General features: G+C 40.2%; 1 long non-coding RNA gene across 1 annotated transcript; it reads right to left on the reverse strand.

Annotated features, from left to right (window-relative positions):
• Nucleotides 1–18,379: 18,379 nt before the first annotated feature.
• Nucleotides 18,380–19,465, reverse strand: LOC137791025 (uncharacterized). The gene is made up of 3 exons (XR_011077972.1): nt 18,825–19,465; nt 18,537–18,684; nt 18,380–18,452 (listed from the first exon to the last, which is right to left on the reverse strand). It is a non-coding gene; the product is annotated as an uncharacterized lncRNA (long non-coding RNA).
• Between the last annotated feature and the right edge of the window lie 648 nt (nt 19,466–20,113).

Raw genomic sequence — 20,113 nt, forward strand, 5'->3', positions numbered from 1 at the left:
GGTTTTTCACAGACAAGATTCAGAGAGCAGGACTTCCACCATGGCTACAACTACCACACTGACATCACGCACTCTGCTGCTTTGGACATGGGGACAGTGATGTCATGTCCTTGCTGGCTGTGTTGAATTGGTGCGTGGGTGCTAATCATCCCATTCCTCAGGTAAATAATTCAAGCCAGACATGAGCCGGGTATTTACTTACGCCTACTAATGTCACTCCTGTGTGGAAAGGTTGCAAACCGCACAGAGCACAGACGGTGCCTTCAGGTTCAAACGCAGACTGTGAACCCCAACATTGCTGGTTCTGCTTGGGGGCGTTTGTTGCACGTCTCTCTCCATGACTTCCTGTTACACATGTATTATCACTAAAAATGACAAAAAGTTGATACAAAATAACAAAGAAAGAAAAAGTGCTTTCACAGATCACCCCCTTAGAAATCTGTGAAATGTAAATATCTCCATAAAACGGTTTTGGTTTTCCTGTTTTTGTGAATACACAGTTTTTCTTCCCATTTCTTCAAAATTAACTGGAAACGTTGAACGAGGAAACGTGTCTGCCTGCTGGTTGCTGCTGAGCAGGTGGAGTAAAGTGGGTTTTATAGAGCTCCGTCTCTGAAAACAATATAAACAATGTACAAATGATTTGAAACATTTTGTTTAGGAACGTCAACATTCCTCGTGATCCGTGGTTTGTAGAAACGTACAATTGTAAAAACAGTGTCTGGTGACTGGGTTGTAAAGACACAAGCTGTGATTATTTGATTAAATCACAATATTGTACAAGTTATCATTATTTTTTTTCAAGAGGGCTACGTAACACATTCAGAAAAAATTGTGAATTATTTAAAAAAAACTTATGTGATCGTAGACATAGGTTTGAATAAAGTCCAACAAAAGCTCATGTTGTATATTCTGTCCCTTCAGCCTAGTCTAAAGTCTTGCTGACTTACTTGACTACCCTCAATGTGTAGTTGGCTCAGTACAAGTTGTACAGGCTCCCACCAGGGCCTTTACGTGTGCACTGCAGGCCACAGGTCACCTAACGCAGCGGTCCCTAACCTTTTTTGTGGCACGGACCGATTTCGTGTCAGACGATATCTTCACGGACCGGCCTTCGCGGTGTGGGGCGATAAATACGATGTAATACATATGACGTAATAGATATGATGCAATAAAATGATACGACCAACATGAAGCAATTATAAAGTGCATAAAGAACTCACCATTAAGCCAAATTTGTGTGAGCTCTGAGCTGGTTTCTCTGCTACGAGTCGGTCCCATCTCGGTGTGATGGGAGAAAACGTCCCCCGATGTGTGTTTATGTCCTGTTAACTCCGTAAATTAGACCTTCACGTCCAGTCAACTTCTTCATTTGAACCCGCTTCACAAAGACAGGATGTTGAAAATGGTATTTCAGAGATTTTTTGGTGATCTCAAGGATACTTTGCCTTAATTTTAATCCAGAACACCAAGCTGAAATGGACTTTTAAATTTCATTTTTGGGGTAACTAACACATAACATGTGTCAAGAGATTTTTCTAAAGTTACGCGCAGATGGAAGTATCCGGTCTTTTTTCAAAATGAAACTTTTGTCTGACCTTGATCTTTTTTTCTTCATTAATTCTTTCTCTGCGGCCCGATACCAAGGGGGCCGCGGCCCGGTGGTTGGGGACCACTGACCTAATGCATCAAATGATTTTTTTTGAAACAATTCATGAGATTGAGTTACTGACTGGGAGCGGCAGGCCGTCAGGGCCTGCTAAGCCTTCTGTGCTGGGCTAAACAGAATCACAAAGTTAGAGCTATCCATCCATTATCTTAACCGCTTATCCTCGTTAGGGTCGCGGGGCGCTGGAGCCGATCCCCGCTGTCAAGGGGCGAAGGCAGGGTACACCCTGGACAGGTCGCCAGTTCATCACAGGGCAGACAAATAGATACACAACCATTCACGCTCACATGCACACCTACGGGCAATTTAGAGTCCAATTAACCTATGGAGCATGTCTTTGGACTGTGGGAGGAAGCCGGAGAACCCGGAGAGAACCCACGCTGCCACGGGGAGAACATGAAAACTCCACACAGAAGGATCTGCCAGACCAGTATCCGAACCCCGCCCGGGATCCGAACCACAGACCCTCTTGCTGTGAGGCGTCAGTGCTAGCCACTACACCACCGTGCAGAGTGAAGCTCGATGGGACTTATTTTTGCACAGAGTGTTACAGCATGTGGTGAAGCGCATGAGACATGGAGCAGTTTAGTCTAAATGAAATGTGATGTTTCTAAGCCACCGTGGGTGTGGTGGCATCGTCGGGGGGTGCTAGCGGTGTTGCTGGTTGAGAGCAGGGAGAACAGCTGGGGGCTGTTTCTGCGCATGCAGAGAGGTGCAGTGTTTCAGAGCCACAATTTAGTTGGATTGTTTTGTCATGTTTTGTTAAACGCTATGTTATCATATTGAGTACTTGGAAATTGAGTACTTGAGTTGTTTTATAAATAAAGTGAAGTATAGGCGCAAGATAAACCCTCGGATACATAACTAAATGTGACTAGTTCTTGTTGATGTGAACATGTATTGTCCGTTAATGACGCAACATCCTGTCATTTGCGTATTTATGTTAACAATATCATATCTGCTGACTGGTAATCATAAGCGTCCAGAGTTAGTTACGGATGCTCTTGAGTTATGTGTGAGTTTTGTCTAACGTAATGCGGAACACAATTTATTTCATTGAAAAAAAATCGGAATATTTATAGTGTGATTCTGCACAAGTTTGCGAATATCATGATTTATATTATTCCCGGAAAATGTACATATGTAAAGATATTGATTTAAGCCATATTGCTCTGCCGTATTGACGCTACTAATTCTTCATAAACTGCTGTGTAGTTAGACCAAATAGTTTGGTGTGGAAAATGTGAATCTTCAAAGTAACAAGAGTAGAAACTGTTGTGGTAGAAAGTAGAAAGAAGCAGGAAATATAAATACTCAGATAAATTACAAGTACAGAGGCCCATTCTGTCGTTTCAGCTCAGTCTCAAGTCTTGCTAAGAGCAGCTTTGTAGTATCTGGTTACTCTCAATGTGTAGTCGTTTGGTTGTACACTGCGTCTTCTTCACGTGCAGGTCTGCCCTCTGCTGGTTTTTAAAAAACATTTTGTGCAGCAGTGTGTTTTCAAATATTTGTTTCCCATGATAAATTTACATGTAGACCTTTACGGGATGCTGAAACTCAGACCAGTGTACCCCATTGATTAACAGGGGAGCGTCACACTGGCCTCACAACATCCTGCAGACACTGCATAGCATCCAATCACTCTCGAGTTAGAAGTGCTTTAAGGCAGGGGGACACAAGGCTATTAAGATGACATGTGATTGATAACAGCACTTCCATCCAAACCTCATTTGCATTTAGATGGATTATTTTGATAAGGCAAAGGTTCTCTGGGTGAGATATAGTGACAAGCTAATTGGTACCAGAATAAACTCGCCCATAAAGAACACAGTGACCAGCTCCCTCTCTCCCCGCTTCAGAGGACCATTAACATAAACATGTTGTTACTATTTGGCCTCCACAGACACGGCAAAGGGACAAAGCCAGCAGCCGCAGCTAGAATGCTGGAAAACATTATTATTGAAGAAACAGTGGTGGAAGATTCAGATCTTATACTCCAGTAAAATAACACAAGGCTCATCGTTCTAGCAGTTACGCTCAGTCTAAAGTCTCTCTAACTGTTGCGTAGTAGTATCTCATTACTCTCAATGTGTACTAGCTTTCAGTACATGTTATTTACATGTACACTGACTGCAGCTCAGAGGTCTTCTTCAGGTACAGGTCTGCCCTCTGCTGGTTCATGACACTTCTTTTCATCACCACTTAGAAAACTCTTACTTCTCTGCAGTTACGTAAGAAGTCAAACTCAAGTAATGTACTATAACCTTAGAATTTTACTTGAAAACAGTACTTGAGTAAAGCTACTTGGTTATGTATGCAGCCCCATATTGTCATGGTTTGAGTTTTCCTTGCTTCCTGTTTTATTTTGAAGTCCTTGTCTTGTGTGTCCTTTGTGTCCCTGCACTTCCTGCCCCTGTGATTGTCAGCCCTGCCCCTGATTGTGTACTGTGTATTTAAACCCTGTTTGTCTCCTCCTGCCCCAGTGCTGGTTCCTTCTGTTTAAATGCCTCTTAGTTTCCTGTTCTTTAGGGAATCCTTGCCTTGTTTTTGCTCAATAAATTCACTTCGCACTCTGCACTAGCACTCCATCACAGAGGAACGTAACGCAACACTGAACACAACAGAAACGAGTGATTGATATTACAGTTGGTTTCAGAACTTGGGACATCATCTGTTGTGAATATGATATATTTCTCCCAAATATATAATATAAATAAGTAATTGTTTTACACCATATTTAATTTGATATTTTTTTATTTTTTTATGTAACCTTATGATCTAATAAATATTAATAATACAAATATATAATACAATTTCAAAACCGTTTAAAAGACAGCTTACAGTTATATAATGATTTCTCAAAAACCAAACAATTTTAATTGGAGTTTATTTATGTATACTTTCTCAAACTCGAATAATCAATTAAAACAAATCATTACAAATGTAATAAAGAAATGTCAGGAATAACCACTATAAAAGTGCACAATTATTCTAGTGGCACTGGAGGATAAATGGGTTAGAGGTTGTGTGACAAAGTGTGCGTGTACATGTAACTATATTCGCCACGTTTCTCAGATTCGATCGTTCTTAAGAACTTAAGAAGGCTCTTAAGAAGGAGCGCTAAGATACGAGTGTTTCCCAGACGCGTTCTTAACTTCCTTCTTAAGATCTCGTCAAAGAAGCTTCCTAAGACGCTCTTAGTGGGAGCTGTCCACCGCCGTGTTGCTGAAACTAAATCAATCGATGCCAGGTTAATCGATCACCCACCACTTTATCAGCACATAAATCACACACAACACCTTGTGGTTCCCACACGCACAGGTACAATTATGCTACGCGCGTGTGCGCGTGCGCGCGTGTGTGTGCCATCCACGACACTAATCACCCGGGGATCTCAGCCATGGCATGAAATCCATGGTGGACTTGGCGGACCTCGTCCTGTGTGGTGGTCATTCTGATGTGTGTCCACATGGTGCAGGAGGATCGGTGTCACGCTGCCACACTCTGTGAAACCGATGCCTTGCTGAGGCCGGTGCCGTCCCCCACCACCTCCAGGAAGCTCCCCACTGCGTAAAAACGCAGGCTGAGGGCAACACTGCAGCGGGTTGGCCTCTGGATGTGTGGTGACACCAGCGTGACGAGGCGTTGGAGCTCCACACGGGGAAGCCGGTACTTGGACTGGACAGCCCGGTCTGACAGCACATTAAGTGAGGAGAAGTGCTGATGCACACATGCATTTATGTAAACTATCTGGCTTCGCGCGAGGCGACGCTGTTGGTTAGCAGCGAGACTATGCTGTATTGCAGCCGTGGTGTCTCACGCGTGGACTTCAGCAACGCCTTTAGACGTGGAGCCTCTCTGGATGAGGTTCCAGCCGAGTTCAGTTACACCTGTCAGTTTCCCTGATATCTGTGAAATACCACAGGGTTGTTGATGTTTTTATAGCTAACGTAAACTCATATGCAGATGCCGAATGTGTGTGAAAACACAATGAGTGATAGTAATGATGATTCATTTTATTTATGTAGCTACAGGAACACATGGGCAATTCTTTATTTTTATATCGTTATTTTTCTTTTCATGCTATTATTTTTCTTGCGTCAGTGTTCTGCAGCTGTGAGCGCACATTCATCATTACGCATGGTTTTAGTATTCCTTTGAATGTCTGATATAACTTTCCCTGACGCGGCTGCAGTGAGCGTTTAGTCGCTAAGAAGGCTGTTAAGAGTGGGTGAGACTGATCTTACGTTTCCTTCTTAGTGAAAGAGCGTCTTAAGCTAAGAACGACTCTGGGAAACACGTCCTTCTTTCACGGCGCTCTTAGAGCGCTCCTAAGAAGCTCTTAGCACTTCCTAACAAATCTGGTAAACACGGCCATTGTTGGTCTGGTAGTACTCTCAGTTCTTATGTCAAAACCCCAAGATGAACCAAACCACAGAGCAAGTCCTCTAAACAAAAGATTGCACCGTCTCAGTTTTAGCTGTATTGTTTTCAACTCAACAAACAAAGCAAAGTAAAGCTTCAGTTTCGAATAGAAACTTCAAATGTGCCCGCTGTAAAACCATCACAAACTCTGAGCCATGGCCTTCCAGGCCCTTTACACTTTACAAGAAGGCTTTTTAGCGGAGAGAGTCAATTAAATCTCTGAGATCTACAAGTGAAAAAAACAAAAACACTATTGCCACCAAAGTACTTGCTGACAGCCTCACTTGCCAGTTCTCATACGCCAAGAATAAAAAACAACATATCTTTTGGTGATGCAACAGAATGGCAAGCAAAACCCTCGGTGGGAAAGTCATACTATTAAGGAGAAACCACACTGTGGTACCGGCGTGGGGATCGACTCCAGGCCTTGTTTGAGTCGGAATATTCCACAAAACTAACATTATTGTCTTTTAGTGTGCAGTGGATCCTCAGATTTTTTTACGTGGTTTCATATGAAAGTGGAGCAACACGCGTACATGTTTGCTCGTTGCATACACACAGTCTTTCCAAAATAAACTTCTCAGGAAACAACTCATAGGTTCAGGTCAAAACTAGTTAGTTAGCTTTCAGAAAAAAAGATGGTAGTTTGGGTTAAAATGACGACTGAAGTGGCGTTACTTAAGTACTCAGGTTAGGTGACAAATAAAACTAAACAAAAACTGCAAAATACTAGAAACATCCTTTTAGTGCCGGTTGATTTGTAAGGTGTTTGTCATATAGAGGTTAAACCACAGACTGAGGTGGAAAAAGAAGTATGACAGGATCCCAAACAGATCAGAAATGTTGGCACGAGGATCTGTGGGATCGACGATGAGCATAGCTCGACCACATTCTTTTGTAAAGCAAGTTTTCTCGAAATAAAATCAGCCACAATCTTTTACCTGGATGAGGGTGGCGTATCTGAAGGTGAGGCTGCGTAATTTGTCGTCCGAGCCCTCCAGCGGCCAATCAGATTCATTCCCGTTCATTTTCCCTGCCATGGTTACCACTAAGCTCGGCCACCGACTGAAACAATGATTGCTTCCTTCTTGTTCTGATGTGTCGATTGTTGGATGTTATGTTGTAAATTGGTGACAACCGGTCTCCCGACCATAGTTATCTACACATTTTAAAGATCTTCTCTTAAAATATATCAGGCTCTGAATGCAAAATATCCGTGGCTTGATGGTAAAAAAATCTAAATGAAGAGGAAACCGTTATCAACGGAAAAGAGCATCTTCAGAAAATCTTTCACTTTATGCTTTTTCAAAACAACATTCTAAATAAGCCACAAAAGAGAGTATTATATATCATCCACGGTCGTCGTCATCTTCTCTCGTATAAAAACAATAAATAATCCTTTGTGTGATCCGGCGGCAGCAGAGTTTGATATCACCTGAACAGTTTGGATGGAGGTCAGAGTGTGTGTGATGAACATCCACATAGCGGGGTGAAGGGCTGATTTGTATGTGTGTATGTGTGTGTGTGTGTGTGTGTTCCTTTGTTTTATTGGCTCGTCCCATTCGGCCCTCCACAGCGGGGGAGCGCTGTCAGAGCTGATTAGTCGATCAGAAAGGCTGACAAGTTCAGCAACGCATTAACCGAGAATCAAAAACACCGACACTGAGGCCAACGCATGCTTGCACACACACGCAACTGCACTCAGCGTCTAGTTTATGTTTGTGTGTGTGTGTGTGTGTGTGTGTGTGTGTGTTTGACTACAAAGAGGGTTTGGTGAAAAACAATGCAGAATAATGAGCAGCTGATTCCTAATGAGTGTTGCTGTGGCTTCACTGGAACGAGCTGCACAAAGTGGACATACTTTAGAAAAAGTTCAACCGTGTGTCGATGTGTCACGTTAGTGTGTGTGTGTGTGTATTTACCTGCTGTAGAATGACCATGGTTCCTCTTTGCAGCCTTATGACTGGACATCGGCAGTCACCTGTGGACACTGAGAAAGACAGAGAGAAGTATAAGAGCCTCTCTTGATCAACATCGAGTACTGTGTATTCCTAGAGGAGGCTATCATATTTTACATTAAATTGAACACAGCAACATATACACACACACATACATATATATATATATATATATATATATATATATATATATATATATATATATATATATATATATATATATATAGTATTGTTATCAGAACAATATAACAGCACTCTGGAGCAACAGCAAGTTAACATACATACATATATAGTTTATAAATATTTTTTATTTTTTTTCTGAACAGGTACTGTTCAGTAGTAAGGGTCCCTGTGAGGGACAAACCACTCCTTCTTTTGTCCATATTCAGTCTGTTGCTTACCTTAAAGATGTTAAAGACCAGCAATTAACTTTATACAAAAGCAACAAGTGCTTTTCATGTCTTCTATTCAGTTTTTCTTCCTCAGTGAGAAAAGTCCAGTCTGTGTTGTCTTGAACAAGTGCACTGACGTCTGGTTGAATGAGGTGGAGATGTGAAGGACAGCTGACAGGTATCAGCGGCAGCTTTGCGCATGCGCGATTCATGTTCAATCCAGACGCTGAGCTTGCAGCTGTGATTGGTCAGTGAAGCCAGCGTATGGTGAGTGAAATGCTGATTATGTTACTGTTTTTTTTGTGTTTTTTTTTTACATTTCAGTCATATTTAATCCTTAACGAGCCACGGCGCTGTAGTTGCTGCTGCACCTGGGGCTGCTGGCGCTTCTTAACCTGGCCTTCACCCGCAGCCTCTCCTTGGCGCGGGGAGAGGTTGGCGCTTGTCGCACTGCAGACATGACATTGCAGCACAGCTGTGCAGGGTCAGTGTGGCGGTTTTGTTGATAGATTTGGACAACATTCATTTTTGTTGACGCAACAGGTTGTGCTCTCCCCTTGCTGTGCTGGCCCTCGCCGGGTGCATTTCCTCCACTTTTATTTCATACACACACACACACACACACACACACACACACACACACACACACACACACACACACACACACATTTTATATATAAACATGTTCAAAGGAGCCGTAGACACATAAAAGCTTTGCATGTCAAAATGCTCTTGTTTCAGACTAAATTAAATAGTCGTGCCAGGTCTGCTATCAGAATCCATGTAAAACGCTGTCGGTAACACACACATGCACCCGCACTCACACACACACAACTTGAAGTCTAATCTTACAAATACTGAAACTGAAATTGTGATCTTTAATGAAACAAGTTCGGGATTTGAAACTTAACCTCTGCATTTACAGGAAAATGTTTCTTTTTCCTTTTTATTTATTTAATTAATGTCTATTCACTTTTTTTAATACAAGGCATTTGCGCTTGTTGACTAATCAGTTGCAGATATAGATCAGGCGTGTGATCGCAGGACAAACACAAAGACGCATGTACGTGTGTGTGTGTGTCCTTGCATTTATACGGCTGAGAGTTGCACTGGCTTCCTGTGAAACAAAGAATTGACTTAAAAATCCTGCTGCTGGTCCATAAAGCACTGAATGGTTTAGGGCCAAAGTATGTTTGTGATCTGCTGCGACCTTATGAACCATCAGACCCCTCAGGTCGTCTGGTTCTGGTCTACTTCCTGTTTCAAGAGTCACAACTAAACACAGAGAGGCAGCGTTCAGTTTTTTTGCCCCACATATCTGGAACAAGGTCCCTGAAAGCTGCAGGTCTGCTGAGACCCTCAGCTCCTTTAAATCCAGGTTGAAGACTTTTCTGATTCAAGGATATGAAGTAAATGATCTTAATTTTTTGTAAATCTTGTTTTCTTCTGCATTATGTTTTAGGCTATGAATGGTTTGATGTGAAGCACTTTGAATCACCTTGTTGTTGAAATGTGCTCTACAAATAAATGCACAAACATAGACACATATGGGACTTTTAGTAAATAATCACGTGCTCATACGTACATCGTCACCCATGATCCTTTCCAGCCACCATAGTGTGTGTGTCTGTGTTTGTGTGTGCGTGCGTGTGTATTAGCCCTCGTAAATTATGCAGCCGTCCTTTAATGAAGCTTTAGTTTGATCTTTTGACTTTTTTGACACATGGCAGCCGTGTCACCTCGACCTCATTAGACGTTTTGCCCGGCCTCCTCTTTAAGAGGCCAGTCAGGGTTGAGCTACCAGACAGTCTGAGTTTGAAGTTAAAGTCCTCCTCCATAATGCAGTGCAGAGTCAGACGCACTTCACAGATAAGACGGAGAACTGTTACTCTTTAAACATTACTCAGGAAGTGGAAAGGGATTTTGGAGCTTCTGAGGCACCAAACCTACGCTTCGAGTTTCAATAAAACATTCTTCTCACAAGCTATCACACAAGTGAACAATGGTAAGTTTAGAATAACAATGAGGTCAACAATTGCAGTCAACAGATCACCCAATGGGGCATAAAACCTGCTTGAGGATTAAGCACAGTAAATTATTCACTCTCCCATTATCCACCTTTAATTGGATCATTTGACCTTTGACCCATGGTAGCAGTGACAGCTGCCTTTCAGAGGGACAACTGAGTCTTTGAAAGTAAAAACTTGAGCCACAGGGTGAACAAACTAAAAGAACTTCGAAGAATCTGTAGAATAGACTGTAGGTAAAAACTGCCAAAAAGCCACAAAGCAACCTCCACAATGAAGAGGAGGGAGTTGAACTCCATGTCTTCCAGCAGTGTTGCCCGTTGGACTTCAGGGTTTTGATCTCCTTTGTCCATCTTGTTCTTTCTTGCTGAATGCACTTTCAATTGTCACAGTGGAATCTGTCTCTGAACCAAACTTGGGTCCGAGTGCTTATCGATTCCCAACATTTAACAGATGTATTGATTTCTAATGATTCTTAAACTATCCCAGAGAAAGGACACTGAAACATCATTGGGACATCATTAACTCCTGTTTCATTATAAACATTGTTCACAGTACATTTCACCAACATGAGGAATTGTACACGCACTAACTGAATATGAAGCTGTATCTGCAGCAATTTGACCAGTTGTGTATTGAACAGTTTCAGCTTGATTTGGTTTCAGCAGCTGACGGTAGCCGAAGGCCGGCGAACACCTGAACAAAGCGAGGAGAAAGGTTCGCCCGATTCAGTGTGCAGCATCGCCAAAGGTTCTATGTTTCTGCGAAAGTTCATATTTGCGTGGTTAACTTACAGTCGATGGCTGAGCCTGTATCTTTACATGTGATGAAAGGTTGCATTTGCAGTTGTGCGAGACATGTTAATTACATTATAATTTGAATGTAGTGTGTCATTTGCGTTAGATCTGTGTCGGCTACAATGTTTATTTTTTCACCAAGGAGGAGAAGAACACATTTCAAAAGTTGTGCATATTCTAAAAACCTGAAAAAAGAAGTGTGAATAACATGACATTACAGCGTGTGGTTTCACATATATTATTTCAATCAACATTGTATGAAATGGTTAATATGTAGTTAATACAGAGTCAGTCTTACCTAAGATATAAATAACGGTATTGAAGATGGAATAGTGTCCGTCTGTTTCTTATTTAGTTTTTCTTTGTATTTATACATTTCTTATACTTCTTTTTAGGTTATGAATTGTACAAATTTTATGTTGCTGTTGTTAACATCGTAAGCCAACAAGGATCTATAAGATCATGTGCACAGGGCAAAATATATTTGCAGTTATTTTATGTGGTGTTTCTTTTTACAGAAATGTACCGTTAATCATCTAAAGAGAGACAGTTTAACGAAGCCCTTGTAAATCAAGAAGGGAATTTAATTTCACCTTAAAATCTCCTGCTGCGCGTCTCTCTCTCTCTCTCTCTCTCTCTCTCTCTCTCTCTCTCTTGACTTTCCAATAAAGACAAGGAATGCCATAACAAGGTTGAGTAAAAAGAAAAACTGAAACATTGACCACCACATGCGAGTAAAAAAGCACACATTATGAATACAATGAAGGCAAGCGTGCCTCTCTCCATCAGACACACACACACACACACACACACACACACACACACACACACACACACACACACACACACACACAATCAATATTTCAGCATCTAATTACCCCAGCAGAGGTCTGGGACAAAGGTTGTGTGCAGCCATGGCCTCGGTGTGCGTGCCTGTGTGTGTGTGTGTGTATGTGTGTGTGTGTGTGTGGTCTAAACATATCAGATTTTACACCTGTAGATAAAGGACAATCACTCAGGTTTTCAGAGGTCCCTCCTGGAAGCCGTTTATAGTGTTGTACTCGTTCATACACAACAATGACAGAAACTAGAAAATTTCGCAAGAAATTTTGAAAGTGTGGCTACTACTGCCGTAAGACGTCGCAATATATAGCTTTTGTTTATGACGCCCGTCTCTCCTCCAAAGCACTTGAGTTGGTTTGTGTGTTAAACTGATTGGCTGATATGAAGCACCTGTGTGCTGCCGTCGTCATGGTGACCAAGTGAGCGCCAGCAGACTGATTAGAGGCAGACTGGACTGTGGATTTAAGGAAATAAACTACTGAACGTCCTGAACACACACAAACGTATATGAAATATTATATGACCTTATTAATGATCACAGTGTTGACAACTACACAATATAAAACACACGTAAACGTCTTTGTGTGTGTCTGTTTGTGTGTGTGTGTGTGTGTGTTCGTTTGTTTGTTTGTGTGTGTATGTGTGTCTGTGTGTCTGTGTGTGTGAGACAAACAGACAGAGAGACAGAAGTCATCTGTGTTGTGTGTGCGTGTGTAAGTGTCTGCGTGTCTGTTAAACTGCCCTAACGAGAACACCTGTGGGTCGTTAGATCAAAGGTTGCCATGGTGATGACTTCAAAGGGACTTCCTTACGCTGAGCTTAATAGACCTAAATACTGTGGAACTCCTTTCAAACTATTTTAAAAAAATGGTACTTTAAAAGCCACTATTGCTTCGATATCACATATTGAGCGTTAGGAAGACCTGATAAACAGATACTGTGACTGGTGAGTCTGTACGATAAAACATGTGTCTGTACGGGCGATTTACAAATCAGGTACGAGTTTCGGGGGAGACGTGGCTTTGGAGGGAGATTTAACATGGCGGCGGATGGCAGAGCGAGGTGGACTTGCTCTCACATTCAGTCCGATTTCAAGACGTCTGAATCTGTTGGATTCCTATCGACCACAGTTTATGACAGAAGACAATATTTCCAACGTTTCTATCCAACAATGGTGTATGAAGAGTGAACATTGTGGGAGTAAAGACAAAATACGTTTGTTTTTTTTAACAGTTTCTGTCGCTTCTTCTCACTCTGTTAATTGGCGCGCCACCCTCTACGAACGTTTCGTGAAATTTTTTTTATGTTTTTTGCATTTTTCGGGAAAACGTACGGGCGAATCTCTTAGAAAAGTCATAGCTCACGATTCCCGCGCAAACCGCACGTTTCGATGTAATTTTTGCGCATGTGCTGGCAACGCTCTGGGAGGAGTAGTGGTTTGACTATAAGAAGAATAATAATAACTAGAAAGAGCATTTCCTGCTGAAAATGCGTTGGAATGCAAAAAGCTGAAGCTTATAGCTGAAATATTTGAAAGAAATAGCTGAATATAGCGGAACATAGTGGAATATAGCTTAAATTAGCTAAATATAGCTAAATATATTTGAAAATGAAAGAATAGCTGAATATATGTAAAAATAGCTGAATATATTAATATAGCTGAAAATAGCGGAATAGATGAATATATAAATAAATAGCAAATCATTATTGAAAATATAGAAAAGGCAAAATACCTACTGAAACATTTTACAGTTCAAAGTCATTTAATTGAACTGTTGAAAATTCTTGTCGTTTAAATTTATAATTGGAAAAGTTGAAAGGAAAACTGCATCATCTAAATCAGGGGTGTCAAACATACGACCCGGCCCGCCACAGTGTCCAGTCCAACAGAAGAAAAAAAAAAGTTTTTTTGAAAAATTAAAATCTGTCATAGGTGGGGTTTGAACCACTGACCCTTTGCTCCTTAGGCGGAGTTGCTAACCACTGATCTACAGGTGCAGTTGGTGAGACACCTGATATTACTGAGTGTCTACAAAACCATCCGTCAAACCTCAACGTGAACGTCAGTGACGCTGTTAATCCTGACGTTTATAACCAAAGTGACCTGCACACACGCGCGCGCACACACACACACGAACGTGCACGCGACCATAATAACACGTTCACGCGCGAGCACGGCCGTTCATGTGCGCCACCCGTTCGCGTGTGCGGCCGCTTACGTGCCTGCTGCCTGTAGATGCACAGACCAAAGGGCTGCTGCTGGGGACGGACCGGCTCTCCCATTCAGTCGGACTTCAACACGTCTTATCTGTTGGATTCCTATCGACCGCAGTTTACGGCAGAAGACAAGATTTCCAACGTTTTGAGCTATAAATTATGTCCAAAGAGTATACGGTTTGGAGTAGAGAGCAAGTTTAAAATATGTGTATCGCCAAGTGCCCTCGCTCTGGAGTATTACGTCACTGCTCTGAGCTGCCCAACACACAATAATGAGAAAGGCAGAAAAGGTGCGGAAAAACTATAAAACGAAAACGCCGACAGTTAAAACAATATAGGATATATCGAAAAGATGAGTAATACAATAACAGCAAAAACGTTTTGTCAACATTTTAAAGGTGGAATGGTGTCTCTAGCTGGAGGCATGACAGAGCCTTTCCCTTTTGAAGTTGAAGAGTTGAAAGCGGATTTGAAGATGTTCTTCATTGGAAACCATTCATTTTTTTTTTATAAAAAGCTGAATAATTTTAAAATTTGAGAAAATATGAAAAATGTAAAAGCGTAGATTAATAGCTAAAGGTTTTGTCAACATTTGGAATTTTAAATATTGTCTCAAGCTCAATGTATGAAGAAACTGTAAACGTTTGAAGTTGAAGATGATTTGAAGATTTCCCCATTGGGTCCCATTATAAAAAAAATCATAAAAAGCTTAATAATTTGGAAATTTGAAAAGTCAGAAATATGAAAAGTCATAGCCATCGTCTCCTTAAGTAGCTGAATATTTGAATAATTGAACTTTTTTCTGTAACTGGAAATATGAAGGACTAGTTACGGTCCAAAATACGGATGGAAGAAATAGAAGAAACAGTTTAATAAAGATTTGAAGAACAATAGTTGAACTAATAAGTTTAACTAGGAAGAGCATTTCCTGCTGAAAATGCGTTGGAATGCAAAAAAGCTGAAGCATAAAGCTGAAATATTTGAAAGAAATTGCTAAATATAGCTGAACATAGTGAAATATAGTTGAATAAAGCTTAAAAAAGCTGAATATATTTGAAAATTAAATGTATAATTGGAAAAGTTGAAAGGAAAACTGCATCATCTAAATCAGGGGTGTCAAACATACGACCCAGCCCGCCCGGGTGTCCAGTCCAAGAGAAGAAGAAAAAAAAAGCTTTTTAAAAAAAAAATGAAAGTCAGCCATAGGTGGGGTTTGAACCACTGACCCTTTGCTTCTAAGACGGAGTTGCTAACCACTGATCCACAGGCGCAGTTGGTCAGACGTCTGATATTATTGGGTTGCCGTGTATCTACAAAACCATCTGTTAAACCTCAGAAAGTGAACGTCAGTGACGCTGTTAATCCTGACGTCTGTAACTGAAGTGACTTGCACACACGCGCGCGCACACACACGCGAACGTGCACGCGACCATAATAACACTTTAGCGCTGCCGTTTGCGCGGCCGTTTCACGTTAGTGAGCGTTCACGTATGCTGCCGTTCACGTGCGTGCACGGCCGTTTACGTGCGCGACCGTTCACGCACGTGCACGTGCGCACCCGTTCGCGTGTGGGGTCGTTCAAGTGCCTTCAGCCTGCAGATGCACAGACTAAAAGGCTCCTGTTAAAGAGTTGAAAGCGGATTTGAAGATGTTCTTCATTGGAAACCATTCATTTTTAATTTGATAAAAAGCTGAATAATTTTAAAATTTGAGAAGATATGAAAAATGTAAAAGCGTAGATTAATAGCTGAGGGTTTTGTCAACATTTGAAATTTTAAATATCGTCTCAAGCTCAACATATGAAGAAACTGTAAACGTTTGAAGTTGAAGATGATTTGAAGATTTCCCCATTGGGTCCCATTATAAAAAAAAATCATAAAAAGCTTAATAATTTGGAAATTTGAAAAGTAAGAAATATGAAAAGGCATAGCTATTGTGTCCTTAAGTAGCTGAATATTTGAATAATTGAACTTTTTTCTGTAGCTGAAAATATGAAGGAGTTTAAGAGGTCCAAAATACGGATGGAAGAAATAGAATAATAAAAATAATAATAATAATAACTAGAAAGAGCATTTCCTGCTGAAAATGCGTTGGAATGCAAAAAGCTGAAGCTTATAGCTGAAATATTTGAAAGAAATAGCTGAATATAGCTGAACATAGTGGAATATAGCTTAAATTAGCTAAATATAGCTAAATATATTTGAAAATGAAAGAATAGCTGAATATATGTAAAAATAGCTGAATATATTAATATAGCTGAAAATAGCGGAATAGATGAATATATAAATAAATAGCAAATCATTATTGAAAAGCTGAAGCTTAAAGCTGAAATATTTTTAAAAAATAGCTGAATATATGTGTAAATAGCTGAATTTAGCTGAATTCAACTGAATTTAGCTCAAAATAGCAGAAAATACAGAAAAGGGAAAACTAGCTGCTGAAAAGCATTGAACAGAACTGCTAAACATCTGTATAGTTAAAATGTAGAACTGCAAAAGATGGAAGGAAAACAGCATCATTTTAAATAATCCAAGAGATGTATTGCAATCCAGAAAAAACTAGAAGATAATTTGTGAAATTGTAGACATGGGAAAGGTGGGAGAGGTAGTAGAAGTATAATCATAACAAACATGTAGTAATTTAAACAGCTGAAAGTTTATTAGTGGTAGCAGCAGAAGTATCATTGTATGTAATCGAAGAAACAGTTCCATCAGCAATTATGAACCAGACAATGACCTCATCATAAATATATTTTATTTGTTTATATTTAAATTACCATTTAGAAAGCCATTTGTAAAGTAATTAACACAGTACATTAGAATCAACAGCAATAAATCAGAAGAAATCATATAAAAACTGTGAGAGACTGTCTTACTGACAAAGTAAAAAAAACACAAACATTTTTGCATATTTTATTATCCAAATAAGGGTGACATGTTTATTGACCTGCATTAATCTGAAATAAATTACATTGAAATAAATTGAACAGAAATTAAATTAATTCAAAATCAAAATGAAACTATTTGCAAAAATCTTTAGGGTTTCATTTTGCCCAAAGATTTCACAGTATCTGCATTTTGGCCAACCAGAAAGAAACACAAGGGGCAAACTTGGGTAGATTTGTTTTCCAATTAAATCGTTGAACAAAGTTGTGTGTTTTAGTCTGAAGACAATAGCTTCATCTTGTCTGTGTAACATTAACACTGAGTTTACATGTGCAAGAGCTTTTCAATTGGGCTTCGATTATCTTAAAGTTATACATATGTGAAAAACCTTGAATATACGTACAAGCTGAAACCTCATACTAATGAATCAAAACATTAGAATATAAATATGTTCTTTCTTTCAGGTCTATTAGTTCCTATGCATGTAGCAATTGAACTAATTGACATATTTTCATCCTTAATCTGCCATATATGTTTTACAAAACTGATTAATAGGAAAAAGGAAGGATGGCAGGAATAAATAAATGTAACCAAATAAAATAATAAATCGTGATGAAACATAAAATAAACAAGGTAGAGATCAAACAAACAAAAAAATAAATAGCTGCCCTGTTGTCATTCTGTTTGTAAGGGATTAGTGTATGTTTGCTGTTTGTTGAATCTGTCTGTTCTTGGCACAAACCAAACTGTCAACAGATCTCAGTGTCAGTGTGATACTGTAAAGGGCTGTAACATGATCTTTGACCTGTTCAGTGGCTGTAGAACTGTTTCTCCAGTTATCTGGTCAAAGTTTGGTGTGAAGACAATGTCACGAAAAGCAACATGGATCAGGAGAGGCCTTAAAGAGAACAACAGAGAGAAACATTATTCTTATTCCTGTTGGTGTAAATAGCATGCAAGCAGTACATCCAACAGTGTGTTGTTGTTGCGGTCAAAGAGAAGTATTAAACTAAGGGAATAAAGAAGATATGTTACCTTTACAGCTTGTTTAGGGAGGAACTTGACCAGAACAAATCAGTGATGACTGCTTGACACCTGATCTGCAGCAGTTTAGTTCCCTGTAGCCGTACACCTGATCACTTGCTTCAGAATCAACTGTAGTTAATCTCTGATGAGCTGAACTGAGCACAGCAATGGATGTACCGATGGTGATGTTCAGGTAGCACAATGGAGCTGGTCCTGACAAGAGAAAAGCTATTGTAATAAACTGAAGACTGACACCAAACATGTTAACAAGTTACATAATTTACAATAATCAAATACCTTGAACTTTGCTGCAGTTCAAAACAACAAGCCATTTCTCACAGAAGTTTAGGAGGGCTGCATGATGTTCAGCTTCTTTGTGTGTAGCTCTCTACGCAGTCCTGAGTGTTTTCACAGTGGAGTGGGTGGGATGACAGTGGAGCAAGACCTGAAGCAAGAGGTTTACATACATTACAATGGTATAATAACTATAACATAAGTCTTATTAAAACTGTTGAAAAGTGAATATATTAATGAACACACAATTACAGCTAAATTTGTAAAGCACATGAAATAAGAAAGTAATACCTTATGCTCTCCTGTGAAAAAACCTTGACACTGGCAGGAAGGAGGAGAACTGTGTTGTCCGGCATTGGCGGTTCTACTGTTGATGGACAGTTAAGTTGGTGTTGCAGCATCTGGTCTGTTGTGGCATGATGTGTTGGTTGTTATGAGCTGATCAAGTATCCCAGAGCCAGACTGAAGGTGAGGCAAAGGCAGGCCGGTGTTTACTCATCCTCAGCTTTAAAAAATGACTGAGACATGCAGGAAGTGAAACGTGTCTCTATGTTTTCCAACAGTGACGGGACCTCTGTTGATTGACAGTTTAGTTGGAGCTGCAGTCTCTGGCGTGTTGCAGCATGTTTAAACTTCACAGTCAAAAAAAGGAAACTTAACATTACAGAGGACACAGGAGAACAGTATCAAAAAAGGAAACTTGACATTACAGAATACCATCAAAAAAGGAAACTTATACTAGTAACAGTCAGTAGCAAGGTCACATGCCCTGCGAGAGTGTAATGTGTGAAATTGGGTGGGGTGGAAATTTGGTGTTTTAGCTGTTAAGTATTAGTACATCAGAAATTATGTGTTACACCTAGAACACATACTTTCTGATACAGTAACAGTTAGCAACTGTGTACAATGCTGTACACAGCTACTGTAACAGTTTGGGCCTGTGCATTTATCAACCCTGACCCAAACCCTCCCTGATAAATGCACAGGCCCAAATATGTTGAAAATGTTGCTAAAATATATGGTTACATACGGGTAGGATGTGTAGGTATAAAGTTACTTGGAAAGAAATATGATCCATAATATTATTCAATTCTGTGAAAAGTAAAATTACCAAATAAATTGCCATTGTACTTACCAAAAACAAGTGCAACAATATCCCATGACCTAGTATTTTCTCTTTTAAACTCAGCTGGTACATTTATGGATTGCTCCAGGACATGACACAGTAGACAGGGTTGTGATAGCTGTAATAGGTTTTCATCACACCAGAGTGGAGACAACGTTGTGGTTGGGAGATGAAGATGAGGTCCAGCAGTGTGTTCTTCTCTGTGGTTGCAGCAGTGATGACTTGTGCATATCCCCTGGACTGAAACAGATCAAGTATTGGCTTACCAATGTTGGAGAAGAGATTCTCGTTGAAATCACCACAGATAATGATGGGCTGACAGTCCATGATCTCCAATGAGTTCAGAAGGCTCCCCAGGTTTGACAGGAATGATGTCACACTGTATTTTGGAGGTCTGTATACAGCTGCAATTAGAGCACTCACTGGGGCTTCAACCTTTAAAACCACAAACTCA

The sequence above is a fragment of the Clinocottus analis genome, unplaced genomic scaffold (assembly GCF_023055335.1).
Source record: "Clinocottus analis isolate CAN_PGR_092001 unplaced genomic scaffold, fCliAna1.0.p SCAF_2, whole genome shotgun sequence".
NCBI classification, from domain to species: Eukaryota; Metazoa; Chordata; class Actinopteri; order Perciformes; family Cottidae; genus Clinocottus; species Clinocottus analis.